Source organism: Panthera leo, chromosome C1 (genome assembly GCF_018350215.1).
Source record: "Panthera leo isolate Ple1 chromosome C1, P.leo_Ple1_pat1.1, whole genome shotgun sequence".
Lineage (NCBI taxonomy): Eukaryota > Metazoa > Chordata > Mammalia > Carnivora > Felidae > Panthera > Panthera leo.
This window is the reverse complement of record NC_056686.1, coordinates 8,427,664-8,440,090: the sequence shown is the minus strand read 5'-3', so window position 1 is coordinate 8,440,090 and position 12,427 is coordinate 8,427,664.

The window sequence follows — 12,427 nt, the reverse complement described above, 5'->3', positions numbered from 1 at the left end:
TTACAGAAGCCAGCACAGTGCTGGACACCTTATTACACCACTCCAACTCAGCCTTATCTTCCTTCTCATTTTACAGCTGAGAAAACAGAAGCTCAGCAAGGTTAAGCAAGTTCCCCAGGTCACAGAGCTAGTTGGTAGTAAAGCATGGACCTCGATCTAGGTTTGTCTGGCTGTGGAATCTCTTACTGTTACTCTGGCCAGATGGGAGAGGCACAGCCTCTGCACACTTGTGGCAAAAATGACCCCAAAGCTCTTGGGTTTGTAGCTGAGAGGCTGGGTCTATGTTTATGTGTGTGGCTTTGTGAATGCCTCTGGATGCACATGAGGGTGGCTTCAGTGGAGTGTGACTGTTTACAGGAGGCTGCGTCAGTCCCCAGGGGGGCTAGAAGATGAGAGTTGGTGTCACATCTCGGAGACCCTCCCTCCTCCTGGAAGGAGAGCTAGAATTCACTGTTGGCCTTTTTTTTTTTTTTTTTTTTTTTTTTAAGCACTTAAAGAACAGACCAGAACTGATAGCTAAATTAAACCTGCTGAGAGCGCCTGTTTAATTGAAAATGCCATCTGTAATTTAAATGTCAGAATCGGGATGGTTATTATAGCCGCCTTGAAGACTGGAGCTCATTTCACAGTTTCAAAACAGACCAAGAAAAGCAGCAAATGGGCCATGGCCTGCGGCGTCGCGGAGCGATTAATAACTTCTCTGGTCCCCCTGAGCTCCAGCTCCCACCTCAGCCCCCACAGAGGGAGTCTGGCTGGGAGCTGGGAGCCTGGGGCTTGGGCTCCAGGACTCAGCCTCCTGCCTTCCCCACTCCACATCTCTGCTCCAGCCTCCACTCAGCTGCAGGGCACCTTTCCAAAGTGTAAGGCTCATCTTGTCCCTCTTCAGGGTCTCCCTGGCACTTCTGGGATGAAATCCCCACATTTTAGCCTGGTATTCAAGGTCTCTGCCTACCTCTCCAGCTTCAGCCCCAGCCATGGCCTGCTGCAGACATCCTGAATGCCTTCCAGGCCTTTGCGCAGGCTGAGTCCTCTGCCTGCAAAGCCATCGCTTCTCTTGTCTACCTGGTAAGTACCATTTATCATTCATGGCTCAGCCCTAGTGTTATTACCTGTAGGAAGCATTCCCCGACTGTCCTGTAGCTCCCCAGAGCACTGAGCCAGGCAAAATTAAGGGCTTCTTTCTTGGTTTCCCATGGCCTCTTTGCTCACCTCCATAACTGACTTATCATGGTGCTGTCTTTTCCCCATTCTCCTTATACTACAAGCCTCTCAAGGACAGAGATGGGGCCTAGTTTATCTTGAGACCCCATGCCCTGCCCTGAGCAACCGTGACAGCTAACATTTATTGAGGTCCTACTATATATCAAGCACTGCCATCAGTCCCAATTTAGAGGTGGGAAAACTGAGGCATGGAGAGTAACTTGTTATAGGCCAGGCCACGACTAGCGGTAGAGCTGGGATTGGAGACAGTCTGCCTCCCGAGGCCAGGCTCTTAACCCGCTATGCTATAGTGCCTCATGCTGGGCCCTCCGCGTAGAGAATGTTTGTTCACTGAACAGATAAAGAGCTCCCCAGCTGTGTTCCAGTCTCTACTTGGGGAGGAGATGCCATAACAGAACAATTTGGCGCAAACTTCAAGGGAAGTTAAGCCAGTCCCTTCCTCTGATGACTTTCCTGTTCTGGGATTCAGGTCTTGGGGCTTTTTCTTTGCATCAGGGACCTGAAGAAGGGGGTCACTGTGCCCAAGACCCCTGTGGATTTAAAGCAGGGCTCCTTGTTCTTCGTCCCACCTCTCCACAGGCAACTCTCTGCCAGCCCACACTCTGCCTATGATCCCCACTTGTTCTTGACGAAGCAGTGGCATACAGGGGGACAACTAGTCCTGGTGTCCCAGCCTTCTACTTACAGCCATGGGACCATGGCAGGACATTTCACCTTTCTGACCTCACCGTCTTCACCTTCGAAATGGGGTCATAGTAGTCTCTCACCCAGAGCATTGAGGGTTAAGTGGAAGCATGCAGGTACAGTGTTTAGCAGAGTCCAAGGTATGATAGCTGTAACATTCATTCATTCACTCACCCACTCATTAGTTCCTTGTAGCCCATGTCCAGGGGGGTATCCGACTGTGTCCGCTCTGTGTTCCTGGGCCCCCAACCTTCAGGTCTGAGACATTTTAAACTGCTTCGTGGAAAGAGAGTCTCCAAGATCACATGCTTGTTCTGAGACTGGCACTACACCCATCATGCTCTCAAGCGTGGCCGCCGTCTCCCGACCCCTCCCGCCCACACCCCATCTTCATGTTCTATCTGCCCTCTGCCCTGCTCTGTACCCCAATGTTCTCTTCCCTGGGATTGTCATGCAGCCAACTATTCCCTCAGCCACGAGAAAAACAGAGAAACTCACTCCTAATTAGATGGGTTTCCATCTCCCCAGGTCTTCACTTCTTGCATGTTCTTGACTTGTTAGAGGAAATTGTGTATCGACATTGGTATTGATTTGCATAATTCAGATATAATTAGGAGAAAGCTTTGCCGGAGTGGCAGCCAGCGAGGCTGGTGCTGCTATATCCTGCTGACCTTGGGGAAAACTTGGAACCGGGCCTTTTACCCTCACTAAATTCATGGCTCCCATTCTCTGCAAAGCCCCGTAGGTACTTGTCCCCAGAAATTTACTCTTGTGTGAGGTTCAAGGCAATAGGAAAACCCCCTTCGTCCCAACACATCTCCTTGTCTGGCCCTGCATCTGGAATTCTGACCATGAAGGCCATCCCATGGGGGCCTGCTGGGGACATAGGAAGACATTATGTTGGCCAGGGGGACAGGGACCAGTTTGCTTATGATGCCCACCATCTGGAGGGAGGAAGAGGACTTCGGGGTAGTGTCATTTGGACAGTGGGAGGAATGGAAAGCAAAACCAAACAGAGCTTGAAGTAAGAGACTGGAAATTAGTGTGACCCAGTGAATTATATTGCTGCCGTGATGAAAAGTGGTGGTGCGTCCTTGGAAAGATTAGGAACATAACGAGGCAGGGAAATAGATGAAAATGCACGCCCATGCCCGCTCTGTTCTGGAACCATTTCTTCATTTCTTCATCTATTCATTCACAGATATTTATTGAGGGGCTATTATGTGCCAGGCAAATAGTAAAGAATCAGGTGTTGACACTGGGGAAACAAAGCTGGTCTCTTATCACTGTAACTGGTAGATTCAGTTCCTACCCACTCCGGCCCAGGAGGATGGATTTGGTTCCAAGATTTGGGACCTGGGGGTCAGGTTCTGGAAAGGACGAGTGCCCAGAAGACCATATGATACTTCCTTTGAATTGTGCCTCTATTTCACCCTTGAGCTGGTTCTATTCTAGAAAGGCAAATGACAGCATGGGGGTGGGGTGGGGGTGGGGAGTGGGGCTTCCCAATCTTGCAGGCGTCACAGGAAGCAAGGAGACGGGCAGGGAATTTCTCTCCAGACCCAACCCCTGCCCCCACTCTGCTCCAATGTGACCCCTTTTGCTCCCACACAGCCCCTGCAGAGTGGCCGTCACCAGAAGCCACATCCAATTTCCCCAGGGAGCAATCTCCAGGCCACTGATTTACTCGTTAGCTGTCACCACGGGCACTGAATAATAAGGCCTCTTTCTGCAGAAAGGATATTAGAGGCTGAGATGGGAAGGGCTAGGGCAGTGTGATATTTATTTCCCCAGCATTTGCTGCTATGAATCACAAGGCTGTCTCTAACCTGCTCTCACACAGCACCACAAGCCCATCCTTGGGTCCCAAGATACTTTCATCAGTGTCCCAGGGTGGGGGTGGGGGCGGGGGTTTGGTGCGGGTCTGGTGATCTGTTCCAGAGCCCGACCCATGATTCAGGTTTCTTGTCGTGCGTGTGCGTGGGCTGAGAGGAGGAGGCGATCAGCTGCCATCCTCCGTTTGCAGAGGTCTCTGTGATTCATTGATTCACTCATTTGGCAAACATTTTGGAACATCTGCTGCTTGCTGCTATGCACTGGGCTGGGGGTGGGCATTTAGGGGTGAACCAGTCAAGTCCAGCCCCTGTCCTGGGGCGTCCAAGTAGTGTGACATTTGCCATCTCCCTGCTACCACCCAGGAGGCGAGACTGGACGGGGCGCTGGTGGGGACCGGAAGTTGATTCTCCCTATGTTCTCTGTGCTGTCCCTCCCCCTCAACCCCACCCCACGCCACCTCTGCCCAGATGGCTAAGCAAGATATTCAGTCCCTGAATGCTCCGGTGGTATTTCCCAATCTTGTGCCAGGACTCCTATGCTCTTCTTGGGTGGGAGAAGGAAACCTTTACTTTATCAGCACTGACCTTCATCAGGCCCTTCCTGGTGGTGATGGTGACTTACCTAATCTCATTTAATTTCCACTTTGCAGATGAGGAAACTCACCAAGGGTGGAGCCGTGGTGTGTGTGCCCTGGTGGGAGTATTTACCCTGAGGACACTGACAGGGGCTACAAATCAGGGCTTTCCCGCTTTGGAGAACTGGTTCTTAAGCATTTACCAGCACATCACTCACTGCACCTAAGCGCTTTGACGGATACCGTCCTCTGAAGCAGCGGCAAAGGATGGGGGGCGTATTGGGGCCACCGAAGATGTCCTTCCTGCCTGTAAGCAGCTGCTTCGTCTGGGGAGAACTGAGGCAGAGCAGAAGGACTTCCCATGGAGGCGTCGGGAGTTTTCAGCCTCCGTTTGGCCACTTTTCAACACCACAGGTCATTTTGGGAATCAGGTGTGGTTCCCGCTCTCCTCCCCTCCCACGTCCGGGCTAATGACGGAGTTAAGACCTTGCGGCTAATTGAGGCCTCAAGGTTAACTGGTGCTTTTATTGGTGTGAGCGATAGCTTTTTGCGGTGCTCTGAGGACAAGGCAGGAATCTGGCCGGAGGGAGTGCGCTCACAGGTAGACGCAGAGGCAGACGTGTCCTCTAGAATACCTTTTGTGTAAGGTATGAGGTTTCCTCCTCATCCCTTTGAGCTCAGCTTTAGTGTCGGGCCCCTCGGGGAGACCCTGAGCGTCCTAGCTACGGTATGTTTCTCTGCCTCCCACAAACCTTTCTTTTACTTTATTTTTCTGCTTACGTATTTCTTGTCTCTTTTACTAGAACACAAGCTCTGTGAAGATGGGAAGGAGGGACTTAGCAATTTGGGTTGCAATTTCAGACGCTGCTTCTCCATCGCGTCATCTCCTCATTGTGGCCCCCCGATCCCTGCTCGGGGAAGACATCACACCCAGCTGTTTGCTTTTCGTAACTCAGCGGGGGTCAGCATCAGGTCCCTGGGCTCTGAGTCAGAGCCCAGGTTTCGCATCCTGGTGGTGGTGCTTACCAGCTGTGGGATCATGGAGAAGGAGGAGAAGGGACAGCCCAGAACAGAAGCTTTGGGAGCAGAAGGAGCCCGCTCTCCCCAGCTCCTAGCCCAGCCTTCTGTGGCTCCGTGCTCTAGCACAATTTTCCTAGACACTCTGAAGCCTGTCTTGCCTTACGTTTTTGTTTTTTTTTTAATTTTTACTTCTGTTGTTATAAGAATAATGCTTTCCGTTGGAGAAAATTTGGAAAAATGCGGGACAACGTGAAGACTGACTTAAAAGTCACCTTTTAGATAGGAGAATCATGTCCCCTGTCCTTCCTTCCTTTCCTGAATTAGCCCCACCCACCTGAGCCCAAGACCCCACCTTCTCCAGCAATTACAAGTAACATTAAAACTGCCTCCTGGACCAAGTTATTACTTCCAAGAATAATAGTCTCTGTTACTACAAGAAACTAATTAACAGCATGCAATGAGGGGGAAAAATTCAATTAATTAGTAGCTTAATAAGCGCTAGCAAAGACTTCGGGCTTAGCTTGGGAGTTGGGGTTGAGATGGGGGGGGGGGATTGAGACCCCCCAGAGGGCAAGGAGTGGGGGCTTGAGAGGTGGGGGGGGGGTGAGCGCTGGCCTTGGGAACAGGTGGGGTTCTGAGGCAGCCTGAGCAGCTGCAGGAGCGTCGTCCCTGAAGGAAGAATTTGTTTCTGTTTCTGGAGATTTTGTTCTGCCTCCTGAGCTGAGGCAGTTGGTAGCACTAGCGTTGCAGGACCTTCTCAGTCTCATCCCAAAGTCATGGTTCTGGGGCTGCAGGGGAAGTAAGGGAAGACGTCCCTTGCTCTGTGCTGTGGGTGGAAGGGGAGGTGGGCACATAGGGTCTCCTCTTCTCCCTCACAGCCCCTCCTCCTGGAGCCCCGCCTCACCCCAGCCCTCCCGTCTCTCCGCCAGAACCTTGGACTCACCCCTGACATTGCCCCTTCCTCAAGCCCCACCTCCAATCTGTCCCAAGGTCTTGTGGCTGCTACCTTCCAAGTGGTTCTCCTGGCTGGTGCTTGTTCCTCCTCCCGGCTCCTCGGCCCCCATCCGCTCTTCCTGGGACCCCCCTGCAATAGCCTTCCCACATCCAGCCCCTCCCCACCCAGCAGCTGCTCTGATCTCACCTTGTTACCTTCTCACTCACCAGTGGTGGATCGGGTGGGTTCAAGGCCCCGCCTGGTCTGGCTGCAGCCTCCTGGCCCACCACCCGCCTCCACCTGCCCCCATCACTCCTCCAGGCCCTCTGTGCCCCCTGGCACCACACCTGCTTTGAGTCACTTGAATGGGGAAAGCTCGGCACTCAAGGCTCAGGGTGCTCCTGTTCCCTTCCCCTAACGTGGTGTCCACACGGTTAGGTGTGTTTGTAAAATTCGCTAATGGAGCGATGTCAACTGCAGCCCATTAAGACCATTGTCTCTGTCCACTCTGTCACTCTGCTTTCCCACTGCCCAGCGGTCGGGGGGCTAGGGTGGCCACAGCAGCTTTCGAATCCATCTGAGGCAAAGCTGAGGGGAGATTTGTTTAGTGTGGGTTCAGCGGGATCTATGTATGCGGCCCCACAGTCTCTGAGTCTAGTTAAGGAGCCCTCCTACCACCCCACCCATTACTTGCCCAAGGTTGTGACATGAAGACATGGGCCAGGAGTTGACCTGGGAGGTGTGTGTGTCCTGAGGCACCCGTCTCAGAAGGTTTGGCACGTGCGGAGTGGGAAGCCAGTCACTGGGTGTGGAAATTATTCTTATTATTTTTTTAAAGTTTATTTATTTATTTTGAGAGAGACAGAGACAGCACGAGTGGGGGAGGGGCAGAGAGAGAGGGAGAGAGAGAGAATCCCAAGCAGGTTCCACACTGCCAGCGCAGAGCCTGATGTGGGGCTCAAACCCACGAAGCCATGAGATCATGACCTGAGCTGAAACCAAGAGTCAGACACTTAACTGCCTGAGCCATCCAGGCTTCCCTATGATTACTTTTAAAAGTAGGCTTCATGCCCGGTGTGGAGCTCAATGTGGGGCTTGAACTCATGACCCTGAGATCAAGACCTGAGGTGAGACCAAGAGTGGGACGCTTAACTGACCCAGCCACCCAGGCACCTCTGGAATGTGGAAATTCTTCAGTGTAGGATTCGGTTCTCACAGAGGCCTCGTCAAAACCAGTTCTCTCCAGTTGGGAACATCCTTAAGGACACGTGATCTGCGAGTATAAACGCACTGTGTATATGTTTCCTTCCTCATTGGCGACCGTGTGAAATGGAATTGATTCGAATTCCTGTGTTTGTGGGTGCCTTCGTTTTCTGTTGCTGCTGCAACAAATTACCACAAACCCAGGGGCTTAAACAATGCAAATTTATTATCTTATGGTTCTGGAGGTCAGATGTCCAAAATGGGTCTCCCATCAAGGGTTAAAGTCAAGGTATTGGGAGGGCTGCCTTCCTTTCTGGAAGCTTTGAGGGAAAAATCTGTTTCCTGGCCTTTTCCAGCTTCTGGAGGCTGGCTGTACCCTTTGGCTTGTGGCCCCTGCCTCCAGCCCTACCGGGCTCAGTCCTCCCGCTGCTGTCTCTGGTTCTGTCCCCGCTGCCTCCCTCTTCCACTTTTAAGGACCCTTGGGATTACATTGGACCCACCCACTCAGAGAGTCCAGTATTGTCTATTTCAAGGTCAACTTTGATTCTGGCTGCCACCTGGTTGCCCTTTGCTGGGTAACCCAACATGTTCATAGCTTACGGAGCTCAAGGCATAGCTGTCTCGTGGGGCCGTTGCTCTGCTGACCACAGCAGGGCACAGATCTGTAGCAGGTGTACAGACAATGAAGGTGCCTGTGTGTGAAGCCACATGCTTTATGGATCCCATATAACACAATACATTTGTTATATATGGGTGTATTATGTATGCGTGTGTTTGTATATGTGCATGTGTGTGTGTGTTTCACTCAGGCATGCTGGAAGAATGATTCTATCCTCTAGAAAATGATATTACAAAATCTTGACATATGTAGAGGGAATCCAAGAGTCTGCAGGCAAAAATGTAAAAAAGAAATATTGCAGAGGTGGGTTAGGCCATGATTAAAAATATACTCCCCCCCCACCCCGCCCTGGATTTTGTAGTATTTGTCAGCTTTAAAAAGTGTGTAATTTTTTTTTTAATGTTTATTTATTTTTGAGACAGAGAGAGACAGAGCATGAACGGGGGAGGGTCAGAGAGAGAGGGAGACACAGAATCCGAAGCAGGCTCCAGGCTCTGAGCTGTCAGCACAGAGCCTGACACAGGACTCGAACTCACAGACCGCGAGATCATGACCTGAGCCGAAGTCGGACGCTTAACCGACTGAGCCACCCAGGCGCCCCAAAAAGTGTGTAATTTGCAACACTTTTTCCATTCTTTAAAAAAATTTTTTTTTTTGACATTTGTTTATTATTGAGAGAGTGAGAGAGACAGAGCATGAGCAGGGGAGGGGCGGGGGGGGGGTGGACACAGAATCCAAAGCAGGCTCCAGGTTCTGAGCTGTCAGCACAGAGCCCGACGTGGGGCTTGAACTCACAAACCTTGAGATCATGACCTGAGCTGAAGTTGGACATTTAATCGACTGAGCCACCCAGACACCCCATCCATTCTAAATAAACATTAACTTCATTTAGTTCATTTTAAACTTTATTTGGAACTTTAACATTGATGTTTAGGCCTAATTTGGATTCTATTTCTAAGATCCCTGTCTCCCACCCAGGTTATATAAACTGCAGGTCCTACAAAACTAGGATCCCCTGCTGCTCGTACCCCAGGACCTTTGCACATACTCTTCCCGATGTTGAGAGCTCTTTATGCTTCCCCCCACACTCTTCTCTTGGTTCTTCCTTTAGACCTCAGCTGGAACTTTATTTCTTCACAAAACTCTCTCACTGTGTGTCCTCCTCCCCAACTTGGCCCCGGGTCTCCTGGGTTTCTCCTTTGTGAATTATAGCTATAATCAATTATTTGTGAAGTTTCCTGCTTAGGCCTGTCTCCTCATGGGAATGTCCGCTTCATGATCTTACTGTCATTTCCCCCAGTGGTTAGCACAGTCTGGCACTCAGTCCAAACTCCGTAACTGTGTGCCGAATGTGGGGATAGATGGAAAGGCGGATGGATGGTGCTCTCAGGGTGAGGGAAGACGCATGCTCCTGAATGCAGATACCTGGCCGAGACCGTGCAGCTCGCATGTGCTGGAGCTGGGATTCAAACCCAGAACTTTGCTTTGTCAACGTATGTCCTTCTACCACACCGCACATTTGCAGCCCAAGGCCATTTAATGGGTGCCCACAAGGGTGGCAGACCTGTGTGACGACCCATTCTAAGGCAGGAAGTTGGTGAACAGCTAGGCGGGATTAAATCCTGGGGGGGGGATAAGGAGCACTATCGACTGTCGTGGTTTGTCCTTGTGGGAGCGTTCTCTGGGAAAGGACCCCCTAGCTGGCCAGAGTCCCCCCTGCCTGCAGCCTGCCTGGTTGCAGAGACCCATCTTCCCATGGCCCCTCCATTATGCCAATCAAAGCCAGCCGCCGTGGGCCAGCCACTTCCAGAGGGAGGCCGATAAGGCGTTTATTGAATTTATGATTTTAATTTATGACAATTCTAATCCCATTACGGGCTCCCTTTTGTCTGCAGCCTGTGCAGTGACGGAGTTTAATTACGGCCGAGCAAGCTTTCCCCCGCTTGGGGGACCTTTCCTGTCAGTCCTGGAGGTCCATCCCTGGTTGCTTGAGGGAGTTTAGTGGCTGGGGCTGGGGCAGGGGTGTGTGTGTGTGTCAGGGGGGGGGGATGCAGTGGAGGAGAGGGGAGGCTCTCTGGTCTGCTGCTGTAGCACTTCCTGTAGTTGGCAGCCGCGTCGCGTAGGACGCATGGCGATGCCTAGTGAGTGACAATTAGGACTGCAGCATGGGGCTGTGCTGGGGGAGCAGTGCACAACCTGCACAGCTGTACAGACAGGCCTGGGGTGTCCAGAGATAGGTGGGGTCGTGGGAAAGACCAGGCAGTGTGAGCTTCTGAGAAAATGATCATCTTGGGGGTGGGGGGGGGGAGCAAGTCTCCACTGCCCACTCCAGAAAATGGGATGTCTTCCAAGTGGTCAGGGTCCCCAGGGGGAGGTTCCAGACAGGGGAAGGGTCACAGTGATGTCACAAAGTCCCTTGTTGGCTTCTGCGGAGGAGGAATCATAAACAGCAGTCAGGGGTCCAGAGCTGGTCCCAACTCCGCAGGAGCGGCTGTGACCTTGGGTCACATTTAGCTTCTCTGTGATACTCCTTTGTCAGCTGGGAAGTTAGGGGCAGGATCAGGCCTCCCCTCAGCCCAGAAGGAGAGTGTAGCTGGGGTGGGTGTGCAATGGAGGCAGAATGATGGACCCACATATCGGGTCAGGAGAGTCAGTGGGAGTTCCCGAGGCTGTGCCCGGTGAAGGCGAGAGGGCAGGGGGAGGGCCCGGACCCGGTCCCAGAGCTCAGGGACCGACAGAAGACTCAGGAGGAATGAGAGGACAAGCTTGTGGCCAGGAAAACCCTGGAAGAGACAGCAGCCTCGTATATGGCACTGAGACACCCTGCAACCTTGCCCCAGTAAAATGAGCATGAGAACGACCCCAGCCCGATCCAACCCCCTCCGCCCCCCCATCCTCCATGCCAAACCGGAGCGGGGACCTTGGATCGCAAGGCTTCCTGACTGCGCGAGGGGGCAGCAGCATTTCACGTCTCTCCGGGCCTCGGGCTCTTATCTGCACCCGATGGGTGAAGCCCAGGTCGGCCTCCCAGAATCCTTTAGGTTCAGACATTTGCAGAGTTGATGGTTAAAACAGGAAGACTTCCTGGAAGGGCCGGCCTGAAGGAAGGGGAAGGGTACGGCTTTTGGCAGGCCTGTAGGCTCCAGATCCTGATTCCTTAAGAGCCGGAGTGGGTGGAGGAAAATACAGGGGAGGAGGCAGCCTGGTATAGGGGTTGAAAACTCAGACACTTGCAGGGGTGAAGTGAGGGAACTCACCGGGCCAGACAGACAGGATATAATAGACTAGGGGGCGGCGGGGACCACGGCAAACTGAAGTGGGCATGTCCCGGCCATTGCTCGGCTCCAATGACCACTGCCATGTTAGGGGGCGCTAATCTTGGGTGGTCAGAGGGTCTCAGTCCCCACCTGGAAAAGGGGCACAGGAACATGTCTCGTGGAGCTGGTGCGAGGGCTGAGCGAGCTAATGAATGCAAAGGGCTTAGAATAGTGCCTGGCATGTAGTAAGTGGCAATTACTTGCATTGCCAATTACCATGAGCGTTGTTATTCTCTCTCTGCACAGGAGACCAGATGTCTTCCTTCCCCGACCCCCAGCACACTCCAGATGGGAGGGTGGCGGAGTCCAATCATTGTGATCTGGTTGTTGGGGGCTCTTTGGAGCACCGGGCTTCCCTGGCTGGCCGTGGCCGCGTCCCGAATGGCTATCCCAGACGAGGAACGCCTGGGACCTGGGGAGAAAGCAGACACGCTGGGGTTGTCGCTGCGACTTACCTGGCGTCACCTCGTGAGGGTTTTTCTCTTACTTGGGGAGGGCTATTCCGAGCCTGAGACACGCGCGTTTGTAGGCAGGATTTGTCAGGCTTCGCTGGGCCGAGAGGCGGGCTGCCGAAGAGCCTGGGGAGAGGGGAAGTCACGCGGTGAGGCGCAGCAAGGCCCGTTGGAGAAGGGGTCTGATTGTGAACCTTCAAGAGAGTCTCAAACGTGTCCAAGGACGGGGAGGGAGAATTAGGAGCGGGAGTGATGGGGTAATTGTCTGGCCGGTTCCCCACGCTGCTTGCGTTCTCAATTCCGCCAGTGCTGGCGGAAGGAGAGGGTGTGAGCGCGTGTGAGGGCACGTGCACGTGCGTCTGGCAACGGTCCCCTTCACCTCCTGTTCCGCCTCCCCCGACACACTCTCCCTGGCTGACCCCAACCGGCCGGGGCTACACTTCCTCCCATCTCCTGATTTCCAGTCCCGGATCTTTGGACAGCCAGCATGTGTCATTTGCCTCGCTGTGCCTCGTTTTACCTATCTGGAGACGGGGGTGGCCATTCTGGCCTCCGCCACTCCAAAGA